A 12,603-nucleotide genomic window follows, 5' to 3' on the forward strand; every position below is an offset into this window, starting at 1 on the left:
TGTATGGCTGAAAAATATTCCAATTTATATATACTCTATCTTCTTTATCTGTTTATCCACCAATGGACAAATTATTTCCACATCTTATCTATTGTAAATGATACTGCAGTGAATATGGGGATGCAGATATCTATTCAACATAGTACTTTCACTTCTTTTGGATATGTCCCCAGGAAGTGGATTGTTAGATTATGTCATATTCATATTTTAAAAAAATTTACATTAAAGTATTTTTAATATTTTGAAGAACCTCTGTACCATTTTTCACAAGGCTGTACCAATTTATATTCCCATCAACAATGCACAAGATTTCTTCTTTCTCCACATCCTATCAACACTTGTTATCTCTTGTCTTTTTGATGACAGTCATTCTAACACATGTAAAGTAGTATCTCATAGTGGTTTTCTTTTTAACTTTTTATTAATTTCAATTCCAGTATGGGTAACATACAGTGTTATCTTAGTTTTAGGTGTACAGTGATTCAACAATTCTGTATATTACTAGTTCTAATCATTTTAAGTGTACTCCTTAATCCCCATCCTCCCCGCCCCCCATCTCCCCTGTGGTAACCATTAGTTCATTCTCTGTAGATGAGAGTCTGTTTCTGGGTTTGTCTGTCTTTTTTCCCCCCTTTTTCATTTGTTTTGTTTCTTAAATTTCATATATGAGTGAAATCATATGGTATTTGTCTTTCTCTGAGTGACTTATTTTGCGTAGTATTATACTCTGTAGCTCCATCTATGTCATTGCAAATGGCAAGATTTCATTCTTTTTTATGGCTGAATAATATTCTGTAGTATGTATGTATCTATTATCAATTGATGGACACTTGGGCTGCTCCCATAATTTGGCTACTATAAATAATGCTTCCAGAAACATAGGGGTGCATATCTCCTTTCAAGTTAGTGTTTTTGTATTATTCTTTGGGTAAATACCCAGCAGTGTGATTACGGGATTGTAGGGCAGTTGTATGTTTAATTTTTTGAGGAACCTCCATACTGTTTTCCAGAGTGGCTGCATCAGTTTGCTCCCACTATTCAACTACTATTGCAGTATTCCCACCAATAGTGTACGAGGGTTTCTTTTTCTCCACTTCCTCTTCACTTGTTGTTTCTTGTTCATTGTGGTTTTGATTGCATTTTCCTGATGATTAGTGATATTGAGCACCTTTTCATGACCTGTTAGCAGTATGCATGTCTTTTTTGGAAAAATGTCTGTTCAGGTCCTCTGCCTATTTTTAAATAAGATTGTTTTTTGCTGTTGAGTTTTATGAGTTCTTTATATATTTTGGATATTAACCTCTTGTCAGGTATATATGATTTGCAGATATTTTCTCCCATTGCTTTTCATTTTGTTGATGGTTTTTTTTTTGCTGTATGGAAGCTTGTTAGTTTGATGTAGTCCCACTTATTTATTTTTGCTTTTGTTGCCTTTGCTTTTGGACTCAGATCCAAAAATTCAACTCAAAAATCGATGTCAGGTAGCTTACCACCTATGTATTCTAGGAGTTTTATGCTCTGAGGTCTTACATTCAAGTCTTTAATCTATCTTTAGTTAATTTTTGCATTTGGTATAGGTAGGTAGGGGTCCAGCTTTATTCTCTTGCGTGGGGGTCTCCAGTTTTTCTAGCACTGTTTATTGAAGAGACTATCCTTTACTCATTAAAGACTCCTTTATTTTAAATTATTTGACCATCTATGTGTGGGTTTATTTCTAGGCTCTCTATTCTGTTCCATTGATTTTTGCATCTTTTTTATGCCCACACCTTGCTGTTTTGATTGCTGTATGTTTATAATATAGTTTGAAATCAGGAAGTGTGATGCTTTTAGCTTTGTTCTTTCTCAAGATGGCTTTGGCTATTTGGGGTCTTTTGTGGTTCCATACAAATTTTAGGATTATTTATTCTACTTCTATGAAAAATGCCTTTGGAATTTTGACTAAGATTGCATTGAATCTTTAGATTTCCTTGGATTATATAGACATTTAACAATATTAATTTTTCTACTCCATGAGCATGGAATATCTTTTCATTTATTTGTGTCTTTTTAAATTTCTTTCATCAATGTCTTAAAGTTCTTGGTATACAGATCTTGTTTGGCTATTTTAAGTCTTTTGATTTTCTATTTACATTTTAGAATCAACTTCCTGGAGTTTTTATTTGCATTATATTAAACTCTAGATTTATTTGGGGAGAATTGACATCTTAAGGATACCAAGTCTTCCAATCCATGGACATGGTATATCTCTCCATTTATTTAAGTATTTTAAAATTCTGTCAGCAGTGTTTTCAGGCTACGGGTTTTATACATATTTTTATTTATTTTTTTTTTTAAATTTTTTTTTTTCAACGTTTATTTATTTTTGGGACAGAGAGAGACAGAGCATGAACGGGGGAGGGGCAGAGAGAGAGGGAGACACAGAATCGGAAACAGGCTCCAGGCTCTGAGCCATCAGCCCAGAGCCCGACGCGGGGCTCGAACTCCCGGACCGCGAGATCGTGACCTGGCTGAAGTCGGACGCTTAACCGACTGCGCCACCCAGGCGCCCCTATACATATTTTTAAAAAATCTCCCTAAGTATTTCATGTTATTTGATGCTATTACAAGTAATACTACTTAAATATTTTTTCAGTTTCCATTTATTTGTTGCAACTATATAGAAATATAGTTTATTTTTGTATATTGACCTAGTAGTCTGTGATGTTGATAAACTTACTTATTAACACAAGTAACTTCTTGATAAATTCCTTAGGATTTTTTATATTCACAATGATGTTGTTTACATATAAAGATAGTTTTTATCTTTCCTTTTTATATATTAGCTGTAGGATTTTGGTAGATTTTCATTATCAAACTCTTTCTAGTCTACTGAGAATTAAAAAAATTCATGAATAGGTGCTGAATTCTATCAAATGCTTTTTTAGCAGTTGTTGAGCTGATCATGTATTTACTTCTTTTTTAGTCTTTTAGTATGGTAAATTACATTGATTGCATTTTTTGAATATTGAAACAATTTTGAATTCCATTGGTAACCCCACTTGGCCATCATTTCTATACTTTTAAAATATATTCCTTCATTTAATACTTATTAAAGGATTTTTGTGTTCATAAGGGGGATTTGCCTATAGTTTTCTTGTGTCTTTGTCTGGTTTTGTTATCATCATAATGCTGGTCTCATAAATGAGCTGGGAAAAATTCCCTCCTTTATTTTTGAAGGAATTTGTGGAAATTTGGTATTATCTCTTTCTAAAATGTATGTAGAATTTCCCAGTGAATGAGTCCAGAGTGTTCTACTTCAGGTTTTCTGTTCAGATTTTAACATTTCTATTGTCAGTTTTTGTAATTTGTGTCTTGTATGGTATATTATTAATTTATTGCCTCTCAGCTCTGAATACATCATTCTGAATATGTTCTGTGATGAACAGGAATTTCTTTTGTATTTTTCTTTAATTATTTTTAATGTTTATTTATCTTTGAGAGAGAGAAAGAGAGAGAGAGAGAGAGAGAGAGCGAGAGAGAGGGAGAGGGAGAGAGAGATACAGAATCTGAAGCAGGCTCCAGGCTCTGAGCTGTCAGTATGGAGCCCGAAGCAGGGCTTGAACTCATGAACCATAAGATCATGACGTGAGCCAAAGTCAGACACTTAAACCAACTGAACCCCTCAGGTGCTCAGCATTTTTCTTTTAATGTGAACATGGTGTTAAGCTTTCTCAGTAGAGGGTACCTGGGGAGACTTTGTGAGAGGAAGAGGCTTTCCTGCCATTTCTGGTGTGGGCCAGGGTTGACTGGGGGAATGTGAGGACCTCTGGTGGAGCCTGTCCCAGCCACTGGCCCAGAGCTTTAGTCCTTGTGTGACTTTACAGCCTTTGCCAGGTGATAACTTTTCTGCATCTCTCTTGATAAGGAAACCAGGGCTCCCGTGCTGTCCATGGCACTCTAAAGGCCTCCTGGGCTGCCTGGACCTTCACTGCACACACACCATTGGTTTCTGATTGCCTGCATTCTGGAAAGTGGCCTGTTGCTTGCTTAGCATCTCCAGATCAGCTCCGGTCTGGCCCAACCAGTGAACTTCTCTGCTATCCATTGGTTTAACTGCAACTTCTCCAGTGAGGTTTGAGCATTTCAAGTTTGTCATTCCTTGGGTAACCCCAGCCACAGAGTACCATAGAGAATTACCTTAGATTGTATAGTTGCTTTTTAATCGTAATTAATATTCTTTATGTTAGACTTTTCCTGCTCAACCTACTGTGTGGTTTCTATCTCCTGATTGGACACAGACTTCTGCATAGGAACTTTCTGAGTTGAGACTTTTGTGACCTGTGGATTTTGTAGGAGACATTGCTATATATTTAACTGGTACTTTTTCATCTCCTCTCACTCACACTACTGCCCATGTGTTTTAACCTGGGTATTAACTAAAATGAGGGAAGGGAAGACCAGAATGTGATGAGTGATATTTCTGTAAGAACTGAAATTTGGCAAACAATGAGCCAGGGACATGGTTTCCTGCACCACTGAAATGATCAGTTTCAGCTTGACTCTTCCAGTGTTTTGTGGTTGTTGGCAGAGATGTTTAAAGAATTTCTTGAAGTACAGTAAGCACAGGATACAATAGGATCTTACTATTTTTCTGTTTAGAATAGAAGTACTATGACCTTAAGCTATTTTGGATGAAGTATCCAGGCCAATAAAAATCCTAGTTTAATATCAGCAACAATTTTGATTTTTAGAGTTGATTTTTATTCTCATAGAAAAGAGGAAAACCTGAATTTCTTATAGGTGCCATGGTGAATAGAAATGATCCAGCCATCTTCTTACTTCCATGCAGTCAGAGAAAAAAGCACCCAGACTCAACCAACCAAACAAAACTGCATCAAAATACAGAACACTTTCTCCATTGCAGTTAGGGCCTTTGGCATGAATTTAAATTTAGCTTTCCTGGGAATTTTGGAAAAACATTTTTCTTCATTGTGTTTGTAAGCCCTATGAGGCAGAGATATAACTTCTCCAAACAAAACAGCAGGAAAAGCAACTAGCAGTTCTCTGGATAATGCAAATGAATAAAAATTGCCAGAGTTATTTCAGAAGTGCTAAGAGCCTTACTCCGATACTTTATACACTATTCCTAGGCTTTAGTAGTTCAAGAATGCCTGTTTTAGCAATCCCAGCACACTAGGGAATAAAGTTTGTGGAGAAAATAAATTACATAGAAATTGTCTCCAACTTAGAAATGGATCACATGCCAAGAGTTGACTTGGAAATCAGCTACTGGAAATATCTTTGCTGTGTGTAGAAAACAGCTCTATGAAAGATGGTTTGATTTCCTGGTTTATGTCATTAGTTGTCAGTTGCTACAATTTATGTTATTTTTTCTTTATTAGAACATATTAGTGTATTAGTTATCTACGGCTATATAATCAATTGTCCCCAAGCATAGCAGCGTAAAAGAACAATCGTGTATTATCTCACAGTTTCTTTGGGTCAGGAATATGGGTATGGTTTATCTGGATACCCCTGGATAAGGGTCTCTCATAAGGTTGTGATCAAGATGTCAGCTGTGCTGCATCTTCTGAAGGCCCAACCAGGGTGGGGGATCTGCTCTCAAGCTCACTGAGGCCTGCATACAAATGAGCTTGAGAATAGTCCTGGCCTGGTTGAGCTTTTGGGTGAGAGTGCAGCCCCAGCCAACACTTTGATTCCAGCCTGTGGGAGACCTTGAGTCAGAACTACCCAGCTTTACACTGTTATCTGAAATAAGACCACTGCATTTAGAATGTATTTTGCATTTGAAAGTGATTCTTGTGCAACAAGGGACTTATATCCTCTTCTCCTTGGGAGGAAACTTCCTCTCCATAGTGATGAATAAAGTGGAGATTTTTTTCTATGGTTGAGATAGCAGTTGGGCAGCTTGGGAAAGTAGGAAAATGTTTTCTTTTCTCTGTTTGTGGCCTGTAACCAACTTGGCCAGTATAAAAGGGTGTGTTCTTGATGTTTGTGGGGTAGAATGTAGAGTATATTTTCACATGGAGACAGTATCCCATAAATGGGTGGTTAGAATCCTAGGAAAGAGTTCTACTTGCGACTCATTATAAGTTGAGTAGGCCCTTGTGGGCTAGCTTACCACCATTTATAGCAGCGTGTTCATAAGAAAATGGATTCTATATCCCAGATGTCCATCTTATAAACACGCTTTTGAAATGTGACTCATTTTTAAGTTGGAGACTTGCCTGTGTTTCACTGCGTCCTCTCAGCTACCTTTCCCAAAGTAGTTTACATTTTGAACTATCAGCCTTTTGGGGAGATAAAGTGACAGAAAATAGAGATTACTATAATTCACTCTTAGCATTAAGAGCCTGGCAGACCTATCAAGACATATCTAATACAGATTTCCTGCAGGGCCTGCACTGAAGTTCCTTTACAGTTGAGTTATGCCAAGCCATAGTCATCTCCTTTTATAGGATTCTGGAGTCTCAATCAGTTATTTCCAAAAACAGATTGATTTAGTACATGGGAAACAGTTTTGGCCTTACACCTCCTTTAGCCCATATATATAGAGAAGCTGATGGCCTTCCACCATTCAGACCTCTGCTTGCTTTGGCCTCCCACATTCTTGACATTTTCAGACATGGCTCTTGTTGGACTCAGCAGTACTGCAGTCAATCATTAGAGAATTCATCTAGAAATCAACCCATCACTTGAATATCCAAGGGGCTGCTTGAGCATATATTCAAGGCAGATAACTAAATAGGGCTCTGCACTGCCAGCTCTAAATCTCTATCCCTTTATTAAGTCAGATGACCAAAGGCATGTTTTAAGAGCCACTCTTATTTCCACTTAACTCCCCTAAGTTAAGATGTTCTGTTTTGCATCACTCTTTAATGGGAGACAAGTATTAAAAAGAAGTCATAAAATGCCTTTCTGTGTCATTTGTAGAACCATAGTTGAAGATTGTGTCTACCATGTTTCTTAATGTGAATATGTACTTGGTTATTCAGTTTCCCTTAATCAGCCATGTGACCAGGCCTGCTCTTTCCCAATGACAGATCCTTCAGTGAAATTTTCACAGTAGATAAGTTTCATGTACTGTTTATCTAATAAGAGCTGGTTTAAAAAAAATTCACTGACTTATTGAAAATCAGTTGAAGGCTTCATAGTAAAAACTTCATTTCCCTTTTTTGAGGGCAATGTAAAATGTTTCAACCACATTTAAAATTAGGAATAGTGAGCATAATCTCTATTCAGTAAATCTAAGATAGATTTTAAAATACCCTTATCTTCTATTGTGAAGGAAAATTACAAGGGAAGGAGAAACAGGATGAGAAGCAGGAAGCACAGAGAAATGATTAAAATATGTACCAAATTCCAGAAAGGCAAAATACTGGCTGTTGTGTTGGTCTTCCTCCCTCCTTCCCTCCTTCCCTCAGTCTCTCCTTCCCTTTCTGGAAACACCTTGTATTTTATTTTTAAGTAAATAATGTTTAAATTTCATCCAAACTTTGAAATGATTGATCCTCTTAAAATCCTTTCCCTCTTAAAAAGAGGACATTTAACATATTGCTTTGGAGAATGCTGATCAACTTTAAGGAGGAAATGGAGTGATATCTCTATCTTGAGGCCTTTTGGGATGCTGTAAACTACTGAGAATTTTAAAGCTGGTGCAAACAGTTCTGCTGAGATTCAGGTGAGATTGTCTTTGACATTTGTCCTGGGTCTAGATAAAATGTAAGTGTCACGCTGATCCAAGCCCAGGGGCTGCTAGCCTGCCACTGGCCACCGTGTGTCTCAGCATGGCACCTCTGCCCTGGGAAGAGGTTCTTGGGTTGCAGGGCTAATCACCGAGTAGCAAAGACTGGGGACATTTAAAATACTTTTCTATTTCTATTTTTGAAAATGTATTACATCACATGGACCAAAGTTCAGAAAGTAAAGATAGAATGTTGGAAACAAAAATAAACTGTAGCGCATTATACACGTTACCCTACTTGTTGATTTATTCCCCCCCAATGAATGGTGTGTCTTATAGGTCCATGTCCTTACCTGTAGAGCTGCCTTATTCTTTATAATGGGTGCATATTATTCCATGGCAGAGATGATTTTATGCAAAAGTTGGTGCCAATCTGTTTATAGACAATCCTGAAATGACTTTGTACATGAGCTAAATGTACTATAGAAGCTAATCTCTGATGAATCTTGCTAATGTTCAGTGTCAATGTTCGGTCTCTTTCTCAATATTTTATTCCCCTTAGAATCTTTTGTCTCCTTCTCCTTACCCCCACCAACAGATAATAATTTAATAAGTGGAAAGCTTATTGATTTGAATGGAAGTTAAGTTGACATTTATGTTTACATCTATGACTATTCCTCTTTCTTCTTAAAGTTCCATATTTAGCTGTATCTCCTTCCTTTTTAATGTAAGGAGAGAGTTGAGACAGGTTTCCTGTAAGGTTTACAACAACATATTCCATTTTTGATTAGGAGCTTCCATTTAGAAATAAAGTCATAATTCCTTTTCCTGAAAGAACAGCAATAAGAAAGCAAACAGATCTGACCTTAACCCTGTAGCAGGCCCCTTTGTAGTGCTGATGGGGGTTGTTGGGGGGAAAGGTTGGTGTTGGTCTGGAACAGATTGCAAGGGGAGGTCTGGGCCCGTCAGGCTCAGCTGAGCAGAGGGCCTGATCATTTATCACTGTCAGAGGGGGTGGGGGTGGAGGGAAGGGGGAGGTACTGGACTGTTCCTGCCCATTGGCTGACTGACAGCTGACTGTGCCTCTTGCAACCTTCAGGCAGCCTATGTGCCATTAAGGGGCAATGTGCTTCCTGCTGAAGGCTGCTGACACATTCACAAGGAAGAAGAAAGAAGGTCTGCTGCATGCTGTGGCTGCTGCATTTCCATGTGGTGTACACAACCATTTGTAAAAGCCGACTTAATAGTATTAGAGGCATACAGTTGGGCCCCAAAGTGATCCTAGCACTCTGATGATGGGTTGAGAAAACATCTCTGTGGTCTCTTGCCAGAATTACATTCATAGGACTTGGATACTCTGCACAACATTGATTATTTTAATGTGGCAGAATTGACATTGACAAATGCTGGGGAAATTGTAAATAATTTTGCTTCATCTATGAGTAAGGGACCAAAGCAATAGCAGCCAGGGAAGCCAGGGTCCCCTACAGGTCTTTGAAGGGCAAAGTTTTTAAAACAATACTAAAAAGTACGATTTCTATGTGATCCTTTATAGTTATGTTTAACACTCATCTTATAAATCCAAACATGTTTTAGGATCAGTAAGAAGCATGTACTTTAGAATAAAATAAGATCATTTTGGTGTACAGTCCCATTTTTTAGTACAACTGTTTTCAACTGTCCTATTCACAGAGATGTCACATTCATCAGGATGGCATATAGATTTTAATCCTTAAAATAACTTTATTTTAAATGGAATTTCAGTTCTCAAAATTATCTAATTTTGGTAGTCACTAGGAATTACATGGCTTAAGAGGGGGCGGGGAAATTTTTATAAAAGTCAGGTGGAAATTTTCCATCAGTTAATATTATATACATATCACAGATGCCTAAGTTAGACATGGTTCCTAAATGTGGTAACTAATAACACCATTACAAAGGTAAAAACGGAATTCTTCTAAAAATGAAATGAACGATAATGGAATGCTTTTTTGGGATAATGTAGTGTGGGAACTCATGTAGTCTGATAACAGGATGGATGCATTAAGAGCTGTAGGCAGTGCTGCTAACACAGAAGCCTTGTCTAGGTAAACCTGATCAGCAGCCCTAAGAAGGGGGCTGGTTGGTGGTCAGTGAAGGATAAGGAGAAGGCAGGCATTGTCTTACCATGTTTGTTAAAGATTTAAAAAAAAATCTTTTAAGTAGGCTCCATGCCCAACGTGGGGCTTGAGCTCACAACCCTGAGATCAAGAGTCACATGCTTTACTGAGCCAGCCAGGCACCCCTTGTCTTACTATTTTTGTGACACCGACGGTAAACCCAGTGCCTGGCACATGACTGGTGTTCAGTAGTTGTCTTCTGAACTGTGATGTTAATGGGGCAGGATGTAGATCCCTGTGCCTTGACTTACTGGGGTGGATATACCCGCCCTGCCCCCCGTTCCTCTGTCAACCTTCATTCACCTTTTCTCGCATGCCTTCCTATGATTTCAGTAGCTCATGAGCCCTACCCAAGTGAGGGACAACGTCTGAGATGGCCCTCATCAGAGAGAATCTAACAGGCCTGAGATACAGCTGACTTGAATTAGTCTGGTAGCCCCAGGACAGCTCCAGCGATAATCACTTAGGGGGCAGTGTCTTCAGGAGCAAGCCAGAGAATTCAAGGTATTTAAAACTGCAGTGAAAAGGGCCCTTTGATGAGGCCTTATGTGATTAATCAGGAAATAATCTGCTCATTGGCTATTTTCATTTAAGAAGATTTTATGCTTTCTCTTGCTGTTTCCACTCAGAGAAAACGTTTAGATTGTTATAACTTGAAAGTATACCTGATAGGATCTCGATTTCTTCTTTATCAAGTTTCCCTTTTAGTTTTTTTCTACTTTTTATGGTTTACTGATTGTCAAAGAAGTATTTTCTCAAGAAAAATTTGGAAGCATAAAGACGGAAGAAAAATCAGCCATAACTCAGCATATAGAGGTAGCCACTTTTACCTTTGTATTCTGTTTCCTTCTGATCATTTTTCTGTGCCTTTATTCTTGATTAAGATCCTTTTTTGTATCTTGCTTTTTTTCCCACTTAACTTTACCTTATTACTCTTCTGATGCCATGAACAAAACCTATTTATGATCATACTTTTAAAATTAGTATGCAGTATTCTACCTTAGAACTGTGTCTGATAATTTACTTCATTATCTCCCTTTTGTTGGGCCACTTAGGTTGCTTTACAATTTCTCATTATTATAAGCAGTTCTGTTGTCAGCATGTTTGGAAACCTTTGTCTCAGTTCTGATTTCCTAAGGTAGGTACCTACACTTAGAATTACTAGGTTGGGGATCTAAATGCCTTTGACGCTCTTGGCATGTATTGCCAGATTGCTTTCCAAATAGATTGTATTTTGTATTGTGTCAAATTCTCACTTCAGTGAGTAGTGCGTGAGAAGGCCCATCTCCCTACACCTTCACTGGTACCTAGCATTGCTTTGTAAGGGTCACTACTTTCATGAATTAAAAATAGTATCTCGTATGGTTGAGCATCTATTAATGTATTTTACTTGTTGTTTACATATTTAGAATTTTTTATGTGTGATGCGTGTTCTGTCATTCTCCACTTTCTCTAAGGCAGTGAGATGGCTGTCTTTTACAGAATTGTGGTAGCCTGCTTGGGACATGTGCAAAAATCTTTCTGATGCTGGTTTCTGGGGCCTCTGGCTTGCCTCCTGAACTCTAGTTGCAGGTACCTCTGTGTTCACTTTCCTTCACTCTCCAGGACACTCTTGTGGCCCCAGGGGACACAGGAACACAGTAGGACCATTCTAGGCCAGTTTTTCTAAGGAACAGAAAAGGGCTCGTGTCTGAGGGTGCATGCATTTGGTGTGTCTGTTCCAGGTTTGTAGTCACACTTGTGGTCTTGTGCACTGAGCAGACCTCAGAAAATACAGCAGGCACTTCGTGAAAAATAAAAATGTCCCATGCTTGCATAAGGCCTTACTCTTCTTAAAACACAGCCCTATCCTCACTGCCTCGTTCTTTCAACTGGAAATCTCCCCTTAGGGCTCTCTCAACAAGTTTGTTGGTTAAATGGAGATCCTTAGTGTAGGATCTATGAAATTTTCTTTGTTCCCACAACACCTAGTATCCTGCACATACTAAACACTCAAGATGTAATTGCCTGTGGATACGAGCCAAAGACCCCAGCCATAAGTATTAGCTTATGCTTCAAAATGTGTTATTGCGTGGGCTGGGGTTTAGGCCCTGCCTTGTGCTGCCCTGTTCTGCTCTGACATTGTGAAGTTCAACCTTTAGCAGAGGTACACTGGGAGGTGCAAGAGCTGCTTGACCTGGGGTGTCAGCTCCTTTCCTGGCTAAGACATGCAGCTTAGGTTTGCAGCATGTGGAGTGAAAGGAGAAGGGAGACTGGAGTTGTGTTGGTAGATTGGATTCAACTGAAGGAAGGACAGCAGTCAGGGCATGAGGATAAAATCCTGAATGATAAATGAATTTTTTCCTTAGAGCTACAATCATAAACTGTTGCATCTGATTTTCTTCTGCTTTTTGTGCAGCTTATCTTTTGTTTTTAGAACAGCTCCCATTCATACATAGTTGTTGGTCACCATGTGAGGAAGACATTGAGGGCTGGCTTCCCCTCCTCCTAGAGCAACGAGAGGAAAGTTCACCTCTTGTTGCCCATGTCAGTTGAGGACTTTTGTCTCATTCCCACCATTGCCTTTACTGGGGGCTCCTTGCTAGCCTCTCCTAGCCACAGATTCCATCTGCCTCTAGTAGTACACCTCACCAGTCGATATGAAAGACACAGACTTCTTTGGACACAGGATGCATGGAGAGCAGAGGCTGGCCCTCAGGCTGAGCAGTGTCTCAGTAGCATTCCCACTGCCACCTCACTTCCCAGTCTTTCTCTCCTCAC

General features: G+C 38.7%; 1 protein-coding gene across 16 annotated transcripts in view; it reads left to right on the forward strand.

The window, feature by feature from the left end:
- Window positions 1-12,603, forward strand: part of MSRA (methionine sulfoxide reductase A) — a 547,769-nt gene that overhangs the window by 159,430 nt on the left and 375,736 nt on the right. The gene's annotated exons all lie outside the window — the stretch shown is intronic.

The sequence above is a fragment of the Leopardus geoffroyi genome, chromosome B1 (assembly GCF_018350155.1).
Source record: "Leopardus geoffroyi isolate Oge1 chromosome B1, O.geoffroyi_Oge1_pat1.0, whole genome shotgun sequence".
NCBI classification, from domain to species: domain Eukaryota; kingdom Metazoa; phylum Chordata; class Mammalia; order Carnivora; family Felidae; genus Leopardus; species Leopardus geoffroyi.